The sequence below is a fragment of the Rhinoderma darwinii genome (genome assembly GCF_050947455.1).
Source record: "Rhinoderma darwinii isolate aRhiDar2 chromosome 2 unlocalized genomic scaffold, aRhiDar2.hap1 SUPER_2_unloc_56, whole genome shotgun sequence".
NCBI lineage: Eukaryota > Metazoa > Chordata > Amphibia > Anura > Rhinodermatidae > Rhinoderma > Rhinoderma darwinii.
Genome location: NW_027461725.1, coordinates 1,093,737 through 1,112,867, shown reverse-complemented (window position 1 = coordinate 1,112,867; position 19,131 = coordinate 1,093,737). Strand labels below are relative to the sequence as shown.

Sequence of the window (19,131 nt, the reverse complement as noted above, 5' to 3'; positions counted from 1 at the left end):
ATGCTAGCTTTTTCACACACAAAATGGACCACGGACAAAATTCATCGCATTTCACATTCTTCCTCTTCTCCCGTGCATGGGGATACCAAATATGTGTGCTTTATTCATGGGCATGTGCCAGGGCTTGGCATAAAAAGAGGCTTTTTGGCCTTTTCGGTCCAGGAATTCTGCACTTGATTTTATAGCCGCATACTGTTTTCTGGGGGGTGTAATGCTGCTGAAACATTGGAAACACCCCATAAATGACTTCGTTCACACAAGTAGACCCCACAAGGTTTCCTTCAAGGGGTTTATCATATTTTTAGCAAGTCCAGTTTTCTTCTGAAAGTTTCTTGAATAAGATGGAACAAAATAAAATCAGCACTTTTTTAGCAAATGCGTCAGTTTATACCAGCATTTTTCACACACGGTATAGACCACGGTCAAAATTAATCTCCGTTCACATTCTGCCACTTCTCCCGTGCACGGGGATACCAAATATGTGGCCTTATTTATCACATAGAGATGTAGGAGGGCGGACGATAGAAGAAGATTATTTCACATATCGCTTTTTTTCAAAGCTGGTTTTACAAAACTCAACAGAGTTTCTATAACACTTCCAAAACATCTGCTCGTCCACACTTACATTCTGCTCAGGGGTGTAGAGTTGCAGAAATAAATTATTCAGGGAATTTATTAGCGGTCTTATTTTGAACAACCGATCCCGGTTTGCATCGGTACTTGGGGGGGCCTGTGCGTTGTCATTGAAGTGGAGGAACCTCATTATTGTCTCATAACGAGACCTGGGCATTACTGCAGAATATACTGGGGTGGCTTGGGCGGGTCTTGTTGACCAGTAAGACCTAATGGAGGGCTTTTTGACAATACCCATATTTAGGGTGAGCCCCAAATTTTTTTTTAATTCCTGCAAATTGGTGGGCGTCCAATCTCTGGCATGGGTGGATGAAGGTTTCTGCCTTATATATTGCGTGGCATATATGTTTCGTGGACAATCTGATTTAGGATGTCGTCCGTTATAAATAAATGGAAGTAATCCATTTGGACAAAATTTGTATTGTCCACGGTTATGCCAGGAGTGGCAGTAAATCCGTGGATTCTAGGCCCAAAAGATGGGGCAGGTGCCCATACAAGAGCCTGGACTGGAGGGACCAGGCTGTCCCGTGCTACAGCGCTACTTGGCCCTGCGCTTTCATGTTCTGCAGTTTCGACTGCATCAGGGACAACGTCCCCTGAAGATGAACCTGAAGTGACGCTGTCATCGTCACTACCTAAAACAGGTTCCATCTCGAACGCCATCTCTGATGCGGTCTCCGACTCAGACCACAGCATGGCGTATGCCTCCTCGGCGCTAAACAACTTCCTCGCCATAACGTAACTAACACTAACACTAACTAAACAAATTTTATTTTTTTATTTTTTTTATAAAACACACAAACTAAGGCCCCATGCACACGACCGTGCCCGCAATTGCTGTCCGCGATCGCGGGCACGGCCGGCCGCTGACTGACAGCCGCATTTTCGGGCCGTGCTCCCATACAAAGTATGGGAGCACGGCCCGCAAAATGCGAAAGAACGGACATGTTCCATAATTCCCGGAACATTTCCACGGCACTGACACCCTTCCGTAGTGCTACTGAAAGGTGTCAGCGTTCAATGAAAGTGAATGGCTCAGTTTTTGCGGACCGCAGTTGCGGTCCGCAAAAACGGAGGTTTTTTGCTGTCGTGTGCATGGGGCCTAACTGCTATATATATCTACACTACCGCTAACAAAAAAATAAACCGCTATTGCTATATATATTATATATATGTGGATATATATATAATTATATACTCCCTACCTGCCTATTCTAATAGAATAAAAGAAAGAAAGGTAGATAGATAGAAAAAAAGATAGATGGATAGATAGATTGTATAGATAGATAGAAATCTATCTATACAGAGAATGTTTTATAGTGTAACTGTTTGTTTTTTTTTCACTGTAATCTTCTGGCAGCAATTCTCCCGAGTCTCTTTTTCTCCTCAAACTGAAACAATATTTGAGGAGAAGAAAAGAGGCAGGAGATTTACTGCCAGAAAACTCAAAATAAAACAAATGTGGTCGCTGTGATTTTCACAGCGACCACATGTTCAGGGACCATCAGATTGGTCCCTGATACTCTGCCCAGTGCCCAGAGCTGTTGGTAACAGCGAGGGCACAGGGCTGTGTGCACGCGATCGCGGGCACAGGGCTGTGTGCACGCGATCGCGTGCACACTGTTTTATAAGCAGAAATGCATGTGATCGCTGTGATTGGTTGTCACAGCGACCACATGTTCAGGGACCATCAGATTGGTCCCTGATACTCTGCCCAGTGCCCAGAGCTGTTGGTAACAGCGAGGGCACAGGGCTGTGTGCACGCGATCGCGTGCACACTGTTTTCTAAGCAGAAATGCATGTGATCGCTGTGATTGGTTGTCACAGCGATCACATGTTCAGGGGCCAAAAGATTGACCCCTGACATTCTGCCCAGTGCCCATGGCTGTTAGCAACAGCCAGGGCATAGAGCTGTGTGCACGCGATCGCGCGTGCACAGTCTCTGAAGTGCGGCCGTATATATACTATACGCCGGACTTTAGAGACCCTGACCGCTGGCCGTATATTTACGGCCAGCGGTCGGGAACCTGTTAATCCCATTATTTCAACACCTGTTGGACAATGCATTTGTACAGTCATGTGTGATAATGAGCTAATTTATTAAATGCAATTAATTAATACATTGCCACCTCTTGTTTTGTGTCGTCTGTGTTTCTGTGTTTCCGGCATTTCACATTGGAACAGCTCATTCACCTTCCTTGTCTTCTCTCCGCCCTCCCTCCTAGGTAGGTTAAAGAGCTGCACCTGAGCCAGCCACTGATTGATGCAGCACCATAGTCAAATAGTGGAGTGGAGTAGGGGAACAGCAAACAGCCATTAAAGCAGCCAGCCCGCCCGTCACAATGGACCTACCTGTGTACACTAGATGGATGTGATGGAATGTACTGTGGTCCCTACATTTCAAGAAGAAGTAAGAATTGCAGTTGCAACAAACCCTTGCTTGCCTACAAAGAGAGCAGCAATTTGGATTTGATACTATGTTACCTGGAAGAATAACAAACTGTGCAAGGATGGAGGTTGTAGGAGCAAGGAGAACAAGTTGTCTGTAAAGTTGGTGGATGCCTATTTTCCATTTTGCAGTCCCTTGTCTCCCTCTTGTGGCCTCCTGGAGGCAACTAGCTGTGCAAAAAAAAGACAGCCTGGGGGCCGGCTGTTGCAGTGTTGCCCTCTCAGGCAACACTGAGTGACTGACTGAGCCGCACCGTCTTATATAAAGTTCAGACGGAACTTTGCACGTGTCATAGTGGAGACCTCAGGAGCCAGAGCCAGCTTTCTGACATCATAATGGGGCCTCAGAGATAAAAGCCTGGGCCCAGGCAGTGTTGGTCAGTGCTGCTCAGCAGGCAGCACTGGACTGGATTAAAGCTGATACAAGGTGTGAAAGGAGAAGGGGTGGCAGTGGGCATGCACTTACTGCTGCTGCTGCTGCTGCTGCCAGTGTTTGCACGGCAGGAGGGCATTTGGGCGTTGCCAGGAAGGCGTTTTTATGTCGATTCCTCCTCTTTCAGCACTGCATTGTGGTGCAAGCAAAAGAAGCAAAACGTGCGGCACGTTCGGGTTATCGCTTCTCGGCCTTTTGGCTAAGATCAAGTGTAGTATCTGTTCTTATCAGTTTAATATCTGATACGTCCCCTATCTGGGGACCATATATTAAATGGATTTTTAGAACAGGGAGATGGAAATAGAGCTTGCTCTGTCCACTCCACGCATTGACCTGGTATTGCAGTATTTCCAGGACCGGTGCACCCTTTCCTTATGTGTTTACTAAAATCAGATTCCAAAAGTGCTTTTTGTGTTTGCCATTGTTTTTGTCTTTCGGATGGGATCTCCCCTTTGAATCCCATTATTTCAACACCTGTTGGACAATGCATTTGTACAGTCATGTGTGATAATGAGCTAATTTATTAAATGCAATTAATTAATACATTGCCACCTCTTGTTTTGTGTCGTCTGTGTTTCTGTGTTTCCGGCATTTCACATTGGAACAGCTCATTCACCTTCCTTGTCTTCTCTCCGCCCTCCCTCCTAGGTAGGTTAAAGAGCTGCACCTGAGCCAGCCACTGATTGATGCAGCACCATAGTCAAATAGTGGAGTGGAGTAGGGGAACAGCAAACAGCCATTAAAGCAGCCAGCCCGCCCGCCCGCCCGTCACAATGGACCTACCTGTGTACACTAGATGGATGTGATGGAATGTACTGTGGTCCCTACATTTCAAGAAGAAGTAAGAATTGCAGTTGCAACAAACCCTTGCTTGCCTACAAAGAGAGCAGCAATTTGGATTTGTTACTATGTTACCTGGAAGAATAACAAACTGTGCAAGGATGGAGGTTGTAGGAGCAAGGAGAACAAGTTGTCTGTAAAGTTGGTGGATGCCTATTTTCCATTTTGCAGTCCCTTGTCTCCCTCTTGTGGCCTCCTGGAGGCAACTAGCTGTGCAAAAAAAAGACAGCCTGGGGGCCGGCTGTTGCAGTGTTGCCCTCTCAGGCAACACTTGAGTGACTGACTGAGCCGCACCGTCTTATATAAAGTTCAGACGGAACTTTGCACGTGTCATAGTGGAGACCTCAGGAGCCAGAGCCAGCTTTCTGACATCATAATGGGGCCTCAGAGATAAAAGCCTGGGCCCAGGCAGTGTTGGTCAGTGCTGCTCAGCAGGCAGCACTGGACTGGATTAAAGCTGATACAAGGTGTGAAAGGAGAAGGGGTGGCAGTGGGCATGCACTTACTGCTGCTGCTGCTGCTGCTGCTGCTGCTGCTGCTGCCAGTGTTTGCACGGCAGGAGGGCATTTGGGCGTTGCCAGGAAGGCGTTTTTATGTCGATTCCTCCTCTTTCAGCACTGCATTGTGGTGCAAGCAAAATAAGCAAAACGCGCGGCACGTTCGGGTTATCGCTTCTCGGCCTTTTGGCTAAGATCAAGTGTAGTATCTGTTCTTATCAGTTTAATATCTGATACGTCCCCTATCTGGGGACCATATATTAAATGGATTTTTAGAACAGGGAGATGGAAATAGAGCTTGCTCTGTCCACTCCACGCATTGACCTGGTATTGCAGTATTTCCAGGACCGGTGCACCCTTTCCTTATGTGTTTACTAAAATCAGATTCCAAAAGTGCTTTTTGTGTTTGCCATTGTTTTTGTCTTTCGGATGGGATCTCCCCTTTTAATCCCATTATTTCAACACCTGTTGGACAAAGCATTTGTACAGTCATGTGTGATAATGAGCTAATTTATTAAATGCAATTAATTAATACATTGCCACCTCTTGTTTTGTGTCGTCTGTGTTTCTGTGTTTCCGGCATTTCACATTGGAACAGCTCATTCACCTTCCTTGTCTTCTCTCCGCCCTCCCTCCTAGGTAGGTTAAAGAGCTGCACCTGAGCCAGCCACTGATTGATGCAGCACCATAGTCAAATAGTGGAGTGCAGTAGGGGAACAGCAAACAGCCATTAAAGCAGCCAGCCCGCCCGCCCGCCCGCCCGCCCGTCACAATGGACCTACCTGTGTACACTAGATGGATGTGATGGAATGTACTGTGGTCCCTACATTTCAAGAAGAAGTAAGAATTGCAGTTGCAACAAACCCTTGCTTGCCTACAAAGAGAGCAGCAATTTGGATTTGTTACTATGTTACCTGGAAGAATAACAAACTGTGCAAGGATGGAGGTTGTAGGAGCAAGGAGAACAAGTTGTCTGTAAAGTTGGTGGATGCCTATTTTCCATTTTGCAGTCCCTTGTCTCCCTCTTGTGGCCTCCTGGAGGCAACTAGCTGTGCAAAAAAAAGACAGCCTGGGGGCCGGCTGTTGCAGTGTTGCCCTCTCAGGCAACACTGAGTGACTGACTGAGCCGCACCGTCTTATATAAAGTTCAGACGGAACTTTGCACGTGTCATAGTGGAGACCTCAGGAGCCAGAGCCAGCTTTCTGACATCATAATGGGGCCTCAGAGATAAAAGCCTGGGCCCAGGCAGTGTTGGTCAGTGCTGCTCAGCAGGCAGCACTGGACTGGATTAAAGCTGATACAAGGTGTGAAAGGAGAAGGGGTGGCAGTGGGCATGCACTTACTGCTGCTGCTGCTGCTGCTGCAGCTGCCAGTGTTTGGACGGCAGGAGGGCATTTGGGCGTTGCCAGGAAGGCGTTTTTATGTCGATTCCTCCTCTTTCAGCACTGCATTGTGGTGCAAGCAAAAGAAGCAAAACGCGCGGCACGTTCGGGTTATCGCTTCTCGGCCTTTTGGCTAAGATCAAGTGTAGTATCTGTTCTTATCAGTTTAATATCTGATACGTCCCCTATCTGGGGACCATATATTAAATGGATTTTTAGAACAGGGAGATGGAAATAGAGCTTGCTCTGTCCACTCCATGCATTGACCTGGTATTGCAGTATTTCCAGGACCGGTGCACCCTTTCCTTATGTGTTTACTAAAATCAGATTCCAAAAGTGCTTTTTGTGTTTGCCATTGTTTTTGTCTTTCGGATGGGATCTCCCCTTTTAATCCCATTATTTCAACACCTGTTGGACAATGCATTTGTACAGTCATGTGTGATAATGAGCTAATTTATTAAATGCAATTAATTAATACATTGCCACCTCTTGTTTTGTGTCGTCTGTGTTTCTGTGTTTCTGGCATTTCACATTGGAACAGCTCATTCACCTTCCTTGTCTTCTCTCCGCCCTCCCTCCTAGGTAGGTTAAAGAGCTGCACCTGAGCCAGCCACTGATTGATGCAGCACCATAGTCAAATAGTGGAGTGGAGTAGGGGAACAGCAAACAGCCATTAAAGCAGCCAGCCCACCCGCCCGCCCGCCCGTCACAATGGACCTACCTGTGTACACTAGATGGATGTGATGGAATGTACTGTGGTCCCTACATTTCAAGAAGAAGTAAGAATTGCAGTTGCAACAAACCCTTGCTTGCCTACAAAGAGAGCAGCAATTTGGATTTGTTACTATGTTACCTGGAAGAATAACAAACTGTGAAAGGATGGAGGTTGTAGGAGCAAGGAGAACAAGTTGTCTGTAAAGTTGGTGGATGCCTATTTTCCATTTTGCAGTCCCTTGTCTCCCTCTTGTGGCCTCCTGGAGGCAACTAGCTGTGCAAAAAAAAGACAGCCTGGGGGCCGGCTGTTGCAGTGTTGCCCTCTCAGGCAACACTGAGTGACTGACTGAGCCGCACCGTCTTATATAAAGTTCAGACGGAACTTTGCACGTGTCATAGTGGAGACCTCAGGAGCCAGAGCCAGCTTTCTGACATCATAATGGGGCCTCAGAGATAAAAGCCTGGGCCCAGGCAGTGTTGGTCAGTGCTGCTCAGCAGGCAGCACTGGACTGGATTAAAGCTGATACAATGTGTGAAAGGAGAAGGGGTGGCAGTGGGCATGCACTTACTGCTGCTGCTGCTGCCAGTGTTTGCACGGCAGGAGGGCATTTGGGCATTGCCAGGAAGGCGTTTTTATGTCGATTCCTCCTCTTTCAGCACTGCATTGTGGTGCAAGCAAAAGAAGCAAAACGCGCGGCACGTTCGGGTTATCGCTTCTCGGCCTTTTGGCTAAGATCAAGTGTAGTATCTGTTCTTATCAGTTTAATATCTGATACGTCCCCTATCTGGGGACCATATATTAAATGGATTTTTAGAACAGGGAGATGGAAATAGAGCTTGCTCTGTCCACTCCACGCATTGACCTGGTATTGCAGTATTTCCAGGACCGGTGCACCCTTTCCTTATGTGTTTACTAAAATCAGATTCCAAAAGTGCTTTTTGTGTTTGCCATTGTTTTTGTCTTTCGGATGGGATCTCCCCTTTTAATACCATTATTTCAACACCTGTTGGACAATGCATTTGTACAGTCATGTGTGATAATGAGCTAATTTATTAAATGCAATTAATTAATACATTGCCACCTCTTGTTTTGTGTCGTCTGTGTTTCTGTGTTTCCGGCATTTCACATTGGAACAGCTCATTCACCTTCCTTGTCTTCTCTCCGCCCTCCCTCCTAGGTAGGTTAAAGAGCTGCACCTGAGCCAGCCACTGATTGATGCAGCACCATAGTCAAATAGTGGAGTGGAGTAGGGGAACAGCAAACAGCCATTAAAGCAGCCAGCCCGCCCGCCCGCCCGCCCGCCCGTCACAATGGACCTACCTGTGTACACTAGATGGATGTGATGGAATGTACTGTGGTCCCTACATTTCAAGAAGAAGTAAGAATTGCAGTTGCAACAAACCCTTTCTTGCCTACAAAGAGAGCAGCAATTTGGATTTGTTACTATGTTACCTGGAAGAATAACAAACTGTGCAAGGATGGAGGTTGTAGGAGCAAGGAGAACAAGTTGTCTGTAAAGTTGGTGGATGCCTATTTTCCATTTTGTAGTCCCTTGTCTCCCTCTTGTGGCCTCCTGGAGGCAACTAGCTGTGCAAAAAAAAGACAGCCTGGGGGCCGGCTGTTGCAGTGTTGCCCTCTCAGGCAACACTGAGTGACTGACTGAGCCGCACCGTCTTATATAAAGTTCAGACGGAACTTTGCACGTGTCATAGTGGAGACCTCAGGAGCCAGAGCCAGCTTTCTGACATCATAATGGGGCCTCAGAGATAAAAGCCTGGGCCCAGGCAGTGTTGGTCAGTGCTGCTCAGCAGGCAGCACTGGACTGGATTAAAGCTGATACAAGGTGTGAAAGGAGAAGGGGTGGCAGTGGGCATGCACTTACTGCTGCTGCTGCTGCTGCTGCTGCTGCCAGTGTTTGCACGGCAGGAGGGCATTTGGGCGTTGCCAGGAAGGCGTTTTTATGTTGATTCCTCCTCTTTCAGCACTGCATTGTGGTGCAAGCAAAAGAAGCAAAACGCGCGGCACGTTCGGGTTATCGCTTCTCGGCCTTTTGGCTAAGATCAAGTGTAGTATCTGTTCTTATCAGTTTAATATCTGATACGTCCCATATCTGGGGACCATATATTAAATGGATTTTTAGAACAGGGAGATGGAAATAGAGCTTGCTCTGTCCACTCCACGCATTGACCTGGTATTGCAGTATTTCCAGGACAGGTGCACCCTTTCCTTATGTGTTTACTAAAATCAGATTCCAAAAGTGCTTTTTGTGTTTGCCATTGTTTTTGTCTTTCGGATGGGATCTCCCCTTTTAATCCCATTATTTCAACACCTGTTGGACAATGCATTTGTACAGTCATGTGTGATAATGAGCTAATTTATTAAATGCAATTAATTAATACATTGCCACCTCTTGTTTTGTGTCGTCTGTGTTTCTGTGTTTCCGGCATTTCACATTGGAACAGCTCATTCACCTTCCTTGTCTTCTCTCCGCCCTCCCTCCTAGGTAGGTTAAAAAGCTGCACCTGAGCCAGCCACTGATTGATGCAGCACCATAGTCAAATAGTGGAGTGGAGTAGGGGAACAGCAAACAGCCATTAAAGCAGCCAGCCCGCCCGCCCGCCCGTCACAATGGACCTACCTGTGTACACTAGATGGATGTGATGGAATGTACTGTGGTCCCTACATTTCAAGAAGAAGTAAGAATTGCAGTTGCAACAAACCCTTGCTTGCCTACAAAGAGAGCAGCAATTTGGATTTGTTACTATGTTACCTGGAAGAATAACAAACTGTGCAAGGATGGAGGTTGTAGGAGCAAGGAGAACAAGTTGTCTGTAAAGTTGGTGGATGCCTATTTTCCATTTTGCAGTCCCTTGTCTCCCTCTTGTGGCCTCCTGGAGGCAACTAGCTGTGCAAAAAAAAGACAGCCTGGGGGCCGGCTGTTGCAGTGTTGCCCTCTCAGGCAACACTGAGTGACTGACTGAGCCGCACCGTCTTATATAAAGTTCAGACGGAACTTTGCACGTGTCATAGTGGAGACCTCAGGAGCCAGAGCCAGCTTTCTGACATCATAATGGGGCCTCAGAGATAAAAGCCTGGGCCCAGGCAGTGTTGGTCAGTGCTGCTCAGCAGGCAGCACTGGACTGGATTAAAGCTGATACAAGGTGTGAAAGGAGAAGGGGTGGCAGTGGGCATGCACTTACTGCTGCTGCTGCTGCCAGTGTTTGCACGGCAGGAGGGCATTTGGGCGTTGCCAGGAAGGCGTTTTTATGTCGATTCCTCCTCTTTCAGCACTGCATTGTGGTGCAAGCAAAAGAAGCAAAACGCGCGGCACGTTCGGGTTATCGCTTCTCGGCCTTTTGGCTAAGATCAAGTGTAGTATCTGTTCTTATCAGTTTAATATCTGATACGTCCCCTATCTGGGGACCATATATTAAATGGATTTTTAGAACAGGGAGATGGAAATAGAGCTTGCTCTGTCCACTCCACGCATTGACCTGGTATTGCAGTATTTCCAGGACCGGTGCACCCTTTCCTTATGTGTTTACTAAAATCAGATTCCAAAAGTGCTTTTTGTGTTTGCCATTGTTTTTGTCTTTCGGATGGGATCTCCCCTTTTAATCCCATTATTTCAACACCTGTTGGACAATGCATTTGTACAGTCATGTGTGATAATGAGCTAATTTATTAAATGCAATTAATTAATACATTGCCACCTCTTGTTTTGTGTCGTCTGTGTTTCTGTGTTTCCGGCATTTCACATTGGAACAGCTCATTCACCTTCCTTGTCTTCTCTCCGCCCTCCCTCCTAGGTAGGTTAAAGAGCTGCACCTGAGCCAGCCACTGATTGATGCAGCACCATAGTCAAATAGTGGAGTGGAGTAGGGGAACAGCAAACAGCCATTAAAGCAGCCAGCCCGCCCGCCCGCCCGTCACAATGGACCTACCTGTGTACACTAGATGGATGTGATGGAATGTACTGTGGTCCCTACATTTCAAGAAGAAGTAAGAATTGCAGTTGCAACAAACCCTTGCTTGCCTACAAAGAGAGCAGCAATTTGGATTTGTTACTATGTTACCTGGAAGAATAACAAACTGTGCAAGGATGGAGGTTGTAGGAGCAAGGAGAACAAGTTGTCTGTAAAGTTGGTGGATGCCTATTTTCCATTTTGCAGTCCCTTGACCTGCCTAGGTAGAGTCGTGTGTTAACCTTAAACCATACTATCCCCCACCCCCATTTAGTAACGACACATGACACCGAGGTTGGATGTGAAATGGCCACAGCAGCCGTTTATTAATTTCACAGTTTTATAAAAACAATTTAAATCCGAAACATTCGGATAACTAGTTAGGAATCCACCAGAGAATTCCTCCTAATAATTCACATGACCCAACATGGGTCAGAATCATAAATAACAATTAAACGTTAACATTAACCCGAGCAGAGGAAGTCCTTGAAGCCCCTTCAGATGTTCCTTTCAAGAACACACCGAATTAGCCATCTGCAAACCACTAATTACCTCCAGCCGTAAACCAGCTCGGAAGCACCGTTCACCTCTGCAGATGGCTCCAACCACTAGAAGTCCACTTCAAGGGGATAACACCCGTTGAAGCCCTCAAGTGATATACCGACCACTAGAAGTCCACTTCAAAGGGATAACACCCGATGAAGCCTTCAAGTGACATACCTTCTACCAGAAGACCACTTCAAAGGGATAACACCCGATGAAGTCTTCAACCATGTACCTTTTTTGGGGGACGCATACCCCCGATGCGACCCCCCCACCATTTTGTACTGACTGGCCTCAAGGACTCCCCCCGCCAGCTGCCATGACAACAGAACCTACTCCGGAAAAAAGAAAAACATGTTAAATAAACACACAAAATAAAACACAACGCTCATATACGGACGTACAGAAGACCTAAGGAGTAACAAAACAAGGGTGGGAGGGTGGGAGCTTTGCTTCTTGTGTATTACTCCTCCCGCTGCTTCCGGCTCAATGCCGAGAAACAGCGGGAAGCGCAGTAACGGCCCCCCCGTCCCCCCTAGCTCCTCCCCGTCCCTCCTTCAGCTCCTTCACCTTTCCCTCACCTCTTAACATTAACCCTTTCCCTACCAGGACGGTCATGTCGGCTTCCCTCAAGCCTGCAGCTGCGTCCAGCCTCTTCTTGTCTCCCTCTTGTGGCCTCCTGGAGGCAACTAGCTGTGCAAAAAAAAGACAGCCTGGGGGCCGGCTGTTGCAGTGTTGCCCTCTCAGGCAACACTGAGTGACTGACTGAGCCGCACCGTCTTATATAAAGTTCAGACGGAACTTTGCACGTGTCATAGTGGAGACCTCAGGAGCCAGAGCCAGCTTTCTGACATCATAATGGGGCCTCAGAGATAAAAGCCTGGGCCTAGGCAGTGTTGGTCAGTGCTGCTCAGCAGGCAGCACTGGACTGGATTAAAGCTGATACAAGGTGTGAAAGGAGAAGGGGTGGCAGTGGGCATGCACTTACTGCTGCTGCTGCTGCTGCTGCTGCTGCCAGTGTTTGCACGGCAGGAGGGCATTTGGGCGTTGCCAGGAAGGCGTTTTTATGTCGATTCCTCCTCTTTCAGCGCTGCATTGTGGTGCAAGCAAAATAAGCAAAACGCGCGGCACGTTCGGGTTATCGCTTCTCGGCCTTTTGGCTAAGATCAAGTGTAGTATCTGTTCTTATCAGTTTAATATCTGATACGTCCCCTATCTGGGGACCATATATTAAATGGATTTTTAGAACAGGGAGATGGAAATAGAGCTTGCTCTGTCCACTCCACGCATTGACCTGGTATTGCAGTATTTCCAGGACCGGTGCACCCTTTCCTTATGTGTTTACTAAAATCAGATTCCAAAAGTGCTTTTTGTGTTTGCCATTGTTTTTGTCTTTCGGATGGGATCTCCCCTTTTAATCCCATTATTTCAACACCTGTTGGACAATGTATTTGTACAGTCATGTGTGATAATGAGCTAATTTATTAAATGCAATTAATTAATACATTGCCACCTCTTGTTTTGTGTCGTCTGTGTTTCTGTGTTTCCGGCATTTCACATTGGAACAGCTCATTCACCTTCCTTGTCTTCTCTCCGCCCTCCCTCCTAGGTAGGTTAAAGAGCTGCACCTGAGCCAGCCACTGATTGATGCAGCACCATAGTCAAATAGTGGAGTGGAGTAGGGGAACAGCAAACAGCCATTAAAGCAGCCAGCCCGCCCGCCCGCCCGCCCGTCACAATGGACCTACCTGTGTACACTAGATGGATGTGATGGAATGTACTGTGGTCCCTACATTTCAGGAAGAAGTAAGAATTGCAGTTGCAACAAACCCTTGCTTGCCTACAAAGAGAGCAGCAATTTGGATTTGTTACTATGTTACCTGGAAGAATAACAAACTGTGCAATGATGGAGGTTGTAGGAGCAAGGAGAACAAGTTGTCTGTAAAGTTGGTGGATGCCTATTTTCCATTTTGCAGTCCCTTGTCTCCCTCTTGTGGCCTCCTGGAGGCAACTAGCTGTGCAAAAAAAAGACAGCCTGGGGGCCGGCTGTTGCAGTGTTGCCCTCTCAGGCAACACTGAGTGACTGACTGAGCCGCACCGTCTTATATAAAGTTCAGACGGAACTTTGCACGTGTCATAGTGGAGACCTCAGGAGCCAGAGCCAGCTTTCTGACATCATAATGGGGCCTCAGAGATAAAAGCCTGGGCCCAGGCAGTGTTGGTCAGTGCTGCTCAGCAGGCAGCACTGGACTGGATTAAAGCTGATACAAGGTGTGAAAGGAGAAGGGGTGGCAGTGGGCATGCACTTACTGCTGCTGCTGCTGCTGCCAGTGTTTGCACGGCAGGAGGGCATTTGGGCGTTGCCAGGAAGGCGTTTTTATGTAGATTCCTCCTCTTTCAGCACTGCATTGTGGTGCAAGCAAAAGAAGCAAAACGCGCGGCACGTTCGGGTTATCGCTTCTCGGCCTTTTGGCTAAGATCAAGTGTAGTATCTGTTCTTATCAGTTTAATATCTGATACGTCCCCTATCTGGGGACCATATATTAAATGGATTTTTAGAACAGGGAGATGGAAATAGAGCTTGCTCTGTCCACTCCACGCATTGACCTGGTATTGCAGTATTTCCAGGACCGGTGCACCCTTTCCTTATGTGTTTACTAAAATCAGATTCCAAAAGTGCTTTTTGTGTTTGCCATTGTTTTTGTCTTTCGGATGGGATCTCCCCTTTTAATCCCATTATTTCAACACCTGTTGGACAATGCATTTGTACAGTCATGTGTGATAATGAGCTAATTTATTAAATGCAATTAATTAATACATTGCCACCTCTTGTTTTGTGTCGTCTGTGTTTCTGTGTTTCCGGCATTTCACATTGGAACAGCTCATTCACCTTCCTTGTCTTCTCTCCGCCCTCCCTCCTAGGTAGGTTAAAGAGCTGCACCTGAGCCAGCCACTGATTGATGCAGCACCATAGTCAAATAGTGGAGTGGAGTAAGGGAACAGCAAACAGCCATTAAAGCAGCCAGCCCGCCCGCCCGCCCGTCACAATGGACCTACCTGTGTACACTAGATGGATGTGATGGAATGTACTGTGGTCCCTACATTTCAAGAAGAAGTAAGAATTGCAGTTGCAACAAACCCTTGCTTGCCTACAAAGAGAGCAGCAATTTGGATTTGTTACTATGTTACCTGGAAGAATAACAAACTGTGCAAGGATGGAGGTTGTAGGAGCAAGGAGAACAAGTTGTCTGTAAAGTTGGTGGATGCCTATTTTCCATTTTGCAGTCCCTTGTCTCCCTCTTGTGGCCTCCTGGAGGCAACTAGCTGTGCAAAAAAAAGACAGCCTGGGGGCCGGCTGTTGCAGTGTTGCCCTCTCAGGCAACACTGAGTGACTGACTGAGCCGCACCGTCTTATATAAAGTTCAGACGGAACTTTGCACGTGTCATAGTGGAGACCTCAGGAGCCAGAGCCAGCTTTCTGACATCATAATGGGGCCTCAGAGATAAAAGCCTGGGCCCAGGCAGTGTTGGTCAGTGCTGCTCAGCAGGCAGCACTGGACTGGATTAAAGCTGATACAAGGTGTGAAAGGAGAAGGGGTGGCAGTGGGCATGCACTTACTGCTGCTGCTGCTGCCAGTGTTTGCACGGCAGGAGGGCATTTGGGCGTTGCCAGGAAGGCGTTTTTATGTCGATTCCTCCTCTTTCAGCACTGCAATGTGGTGCAAGCAAAAGAAGCAAATCCTGTCTTGCTTCCTCTCCGGCCTTTATTCACCTCCCGCGTAGCTGTGAGTGTGTGTGAGCCTGCAGGGCCCCATGGAATTGCCTAGGAGTAGGCTGAATCGCTGCAAGGGGTGAACAGCAGTATTGGGCAGGCTCGGTCAACGCGCGGCACGTTCGGGTTATCGCTTCTCGGCCTTTTGGCTAAGATCAAGTGTAGTATCTGTTCTTATCAGTTTAATATCTGATACGTCCCCTATCTGGGGACCATATATTAAATGGATTTTTAGAACAGGGAGATGGAAATAGAGCTTGCTCTGTCCACTCCACGCATTGACCTGGTATTGCAGTATTTCCAGGACCGGTGCACCCTTTCCTTATGTGTTTACTAAAATCAGATTCCAAAAGTGCTTTTTGTGTTTGCCATTGTTTTTGTCTTTCGGATGGGATCTCCCCTTTTAATCCCATTATTTCAACACCTGTTGGACAATGCATTTGTACAGTCATGTGTGATAATGAGCTAATTTATTAAATGCAATTAATTAATACATTGCCACCTCTTGTTTTGTGTCGTCTGTGTTTCTGTGTTTCCGGCATTTCACATTGGAACAGCTCATTCACCTTCCTTGTCTTCTCTCCGCCCTCCCTCCTAGGTAGGTTAAAGAGCTGCACCTGAGCCAGCCACTGATTGATGCAGCACCATAGTCAAATAGTGGAGTGGAGTAGGGGAACAGCAAACAGCCATTAAAGCAGCCAGCCCGCCCGCCCGCCCGTCACAATGGACCTACCTGTGTACACTAGATGGATGTGATGGAATGTACTGTGGTCCCTACATTTCAAGAAGAAGTAAGAATTGCAGTTGCAACAAACCCTTGCTTGCCTACAAAGAGAGCAGCAATTTGGATTTGTTACTATGTTACCTGGAAGAATAACAAACTGTGCAAGGATGGAGGTTGTAGGAGCAAGGAGAACAAGTTGTCTGTAAAGTTGGTGGATGCCTATTTTCCATTTTGCAGTCCCTTGTCTCCCTCTTGTGGCCTCCTGGAGGCAACTAGCTGTGCAAAAAAAAGACAGCCTGGGGGCCGGCTGTTGCAGTGTTGCCCTCTCAGGCAACACTGAGTGACTGACTGAGCCGCACCGTCTTATATAAAGTTCAGACGGAACTTTGCACGTGTCATAGTGGAGACCTCAGGAGCCAGAGCCAGCTTTCTGACATCATAATGGGGCCTCAGAGATAAAAGCCTGGGCCTAGGCAGTGTTGGTCAGTGCTGCTCAGCAGGCAGCACTGGACTGGATTAAAGCTGATACAAGGTGTGAAAGGAGAAGGGGTGGCAGTGGGCATGCACTTACTGCTGCTGCTGCTGCTGCTGCTGCTGCTGCCAGTGTTTGCACGGCAGGAGGGCATTTGGGCGTTGCCAGGAAGGCGTTTTTATGTCGATTCCTCCTCTTTCAGCGCTGCATTGTGGTGCAAGCAAAATAAGCAAAACGCGCGGCACGTTCGGGTTATCGCTTCTCGGCCTTTTGGCTAAGATCAAGTGTAGTATCTGTTCTTATCAGTTTAATATCTGATACGTCCCCTATCTGGGGACCATATATTAAATGGATTTTTAGAACAGGGAGATGGAAATAGAGCTTTCTCTGTCCACTCCACGCATTGACCTGGTATTGCAGTATTTCCAGGACCGGTGCACCCTTTCCTTATGTGTTTACTAAAATCAGATTCCAAAAGTGCTTTTTGTGTTTGCCATTGTTTTTGTCTTTCGGATGGGATCTCCCCTTTTAATCCCATTATTTCAACACCTGTTGGACAATGTATTTGTACAGTCATGTGTGATAATGAGCTAATTTATTAAATGCAATTAATTAATACATTGCCACCTCTTGTTTTGTGTCGGCTGTGTTTCTGTGTTTCCGGCATTTCACATTGGAACAGCTCATTCACCTTCCTTGTCTTCTCTCCGCCCTCCCTCCTAGGTAGGTTAAAGAGCTGCACCTGAGCCAGCCACTGATTGATGCAGCACCATAGTCAAATAGTGGAGTGGAGTAGGGGAACAGCAAACAGCCATTAAAGCAGCCAGCCCGCCCGCCCGCCCGTCACAATGGACCTACCTGTGTACACTAGATGGATGTGATGGAATGTACTGTGGTCCCTACATTTCAGGAAGAAGTAAGAATTGCAGTTGCAACAAACCCTTGCTTGCCTACAAAGAGAGCAGCAATTTGGATTTGTTACTATGTTACCTGGAAGAATAACAAACTGTGCAATGATGGAGGTTGTAGGAGCAAGGAGAACAAGTTGTCTGTAAAGTTGGTGGATGCCTATTTTCCATTTTGCAGTCCCTTGTCTCCCTCTTGTGGCCTCCTGGAGGCAACTAGCTGTGCAAAAAAAAGACAGCCTGGGGGCCGGCTGTTGCAGTGTTGCCCTCTCAGGCAACACTGAGTGACTGACTGAGCCGCACCGTCTTATATAAAGTTCAGACGGAACTTTGCACGTGTCATAGTGGAGACCTCAGGAGCCAGAGCCAGCTTTCTGACATCATAATGGGGCCTCAGAGATAAAAGCCTGGGCCCAGGCAGTGTTGGTCAGTGCTGCTCAGCAGGCAGCACTGGACTGGATTAAAGCTGATACAAGGTGTGAAAGGAGAAGGGGTGGCAGTGGGCATGCACTTACTGCTGCTGCTGCTGCTGCCAGTGTTTGCACGGCAGGAGGGCATTTGGGCGTTGCCAGGAAGGCGTTTTTATGTAGATTCCTCCTCTTTCAGCACTGCATTGTGGTGCAAGCTAAAGAAGCAAAACGCGCGGCACGTTCGGGTTATCGCTTCTCGGCCTTTTGGCTAAGATCAAGTGTAGTATCTGTTCTTATCAGTTTAATATCTGATACGTCCCCTATCTGGGGACCATATATTAAATGGATTTTTAGAACAGGGAGATGGAAATAGAGCTTGCTCTGTCCACTCCACGCATTGACCTGGTATTGCAGTATTTCCAGGACCGGTGCACCCTTTCCTTATGTGTTTACTAAAATCAGATTCCAAAAGTGCTTTTTGTGTTTGCCATTGTTTTTGTCTTTCGGATGGGATCTCCCCTTTTAATCCCATTATTTCAACACCTGTTGGACAATGCATTTGTACAGTCATGTGTGATAATGAGCTAATTTATTAAATGCAATTAATTAATACATTGCCACCTCTTGTTTTGTGTCGTCTGTGTTTCTGTGTTTCCGGCATTTCACATTGGAACAGCTCATTCACCTTCCTTGTCTTCTCTCCGCCCTCCCTCCTAGGTAGGTTAAAGAGCTGCACCTGAGCCAGCCACTGATTGATGCAGCACCATAGTCAAATAGTGGAGTGGAGTAAGGGAACAGCAAACAGCCATTAAAGCAGCCAGCCCTCCCGCCCGCCCGTCACAATGGACCTACCTGTGTACACTAGATGGATGTGATGGAATGTACTGTGGTCCCTACATTTCAAGAAGAAGTAAGAATTGCAGTTGCAACAAACCCTTGCTTGCCTACAAAGAGAGCAGCAATTTGGATTTGTTACTATGTTACCTGGAAGAATAACAAACTGTGCAAGGATGGAGGTTGTAGGAGCAAGGAGAACAAGTTGTCTGTAAAGTTGGTGGATGCCTATTTTCCATTTTGCAGTCCCTTGTCTCCCTCTTGTGGCCTCCTGGAGGCAACTAGCTGTGCAAAAAAAAGACAGCCTGGGGGCCGGCTGTTGCAGTGTTGCCCTCTCAGGCAACACTGAGTGACTGACTGAGCCGCACCGTCTTATATAAAGTTCAGACGGAACTTTGCACGTGTCATAGTGGAGACCTCAGGAGCCAGAGCCAGCTTTCTGACATCATAATGGGGCCTCAGAGATAAAAGCCTGGGCCCAGGCAGTGTTGGTCAGTGCTGCTCAGCAGGCAGCACTGGACTGGATTAAAGCTGATACAAGGTGTGAAAGGAGAAGG

The 19,131-nt window shown here is 47.2% G+C and overlaps 11 non-coding genes across 11 annotated transcripts; all 11 read left to right on the top strand.

The window, feature by feature from the left end:
• The first annotated feature begins 3,693 nt into the window (after positions 1 to 3,693).
• Positions 3,694 to 3,884, top strand: LOC142680756 (U2 spliceosomal RNA). The gene has a single exon (XR_012853187.1). It is a non-coding gene; the product is annotated as a U2 spliceosomal RNA (small nuclear RNA).
• Positions 3,885 to 5,021: 1,137 nt separating this feature from the next.
• Positions 5,022 to 5,212, top strand: LOC142680755 (U2 spliceosomal RNA). Its single transcript, XR_012853186.1, has one exon. It is a non-coding gene; the product is annotated as a U2 spliceosomal RNA (small nuclear RNA).
• A 1,135-nt stretch (positions 5,213 to 6,347) lies between these two features.
• LOC142680800 (U2 spliceosomal RNA) lies at positions 6,348 to 6,538 on the top strand. Its single transcript, XR_012853222.1, has one exon. It is a non-coding gene; the product is annotated as a U2 spliceosomal RNA (small nuclear RNA).
• A 1,119-nt stretch (positions 6,539 to 7,657) lies between these two features.
• Positions 7,658 to 7,848, top strand: LOC142680754 (U2 spliceosomal RNA). Its single transcript, XR_012853185.1, has one exon. It is a non-coding gene; the product is annotated as a U2 spliceosomal RNA (small nuclear RNA).
• A 1,135-nt stretch (positions 7,849 to 8,983) lies between these two features.
• LOC142680931 (U2 spliceosomal RNA) lies at positions 8,984 to 9,174 on the top strand. Its single transcript, XR_012853328.1, has one exon. It is a non-coding gene; the product is annotated as a U2 spliceosomal RNA (small nuclear RNA).
• A 1,115-nt stretch (positions 9,175 to 10,289) lies between these two features.
• On the top strand, positions 10,290 to 10,480 carry LOC142680753 (U2 spliceosomal RNA). The gene has a single exon (XR_012853184.1). It is a non-coding gene; the product is annotated as a U2 spliceosomal RNA (small nuclear RNA).
• Positions 10,481 to 12,597: 2,117 nt separating this feature from the next.
• Positions 12,598 to 12,788, top strand: LOC142680752 (U2 spliceosomal RNA). The gene has a single exon (XR_012853183.1). It is a non-coding gene; the product is annotated as a U2 spliceosomal RNA (small nuclear RNA).
• A 1,122-nt stretch (positions 12,789 to 13,910) lies between these two features.
• On the top strand, positions 13,911 to 14,101 carry LOC142680751 (U2 spliceosomal RNA). Its single transcript, XR_012853182.1, has one exon. It is a non-coding gene; the product is annotated as a U2 spliceosomal RNA (small nuclear RNA).
• Positions 14,102 to 15,358: 1,257 nt separating this feature from the next.
• Positions 15,359 to 15,549, top strand: LOC142680749 (U2 spliceosomal RNA). Its single transcript, XR_012853181.1, has one exon. It is a non-coding gene; the product is annotated as a U2 spliceosomal RNA (small nuclear RNA).
• Positions 15,550 to 16,679: 1,130 nt separating this feature from the next.
• LOC142680902 (U2 spliceosomal RNA) lies at positions 16,680 to 16,870 on the top strand. The gene has a single exon (XR_012853305.1). It is a non-coding gene; the product is annotated as a U2 spliceosomal RNA (small nuclear RNA).
• A 1,118-nt stretch (positions 16,871 to 17,988) lies between these two features.
• Positions 17,989 to 18,179, top strand: LOC142680748 (U2 spliceosomal RNA). Its single transcript, XR_012853180.1, has one exon. It is a non-coding gene; the product is annotated as a U2 spliceosomal RNA (small nuclear RNA).
• Positions 18,180 to 19,131: the final 952 nt, after the last annotated feature.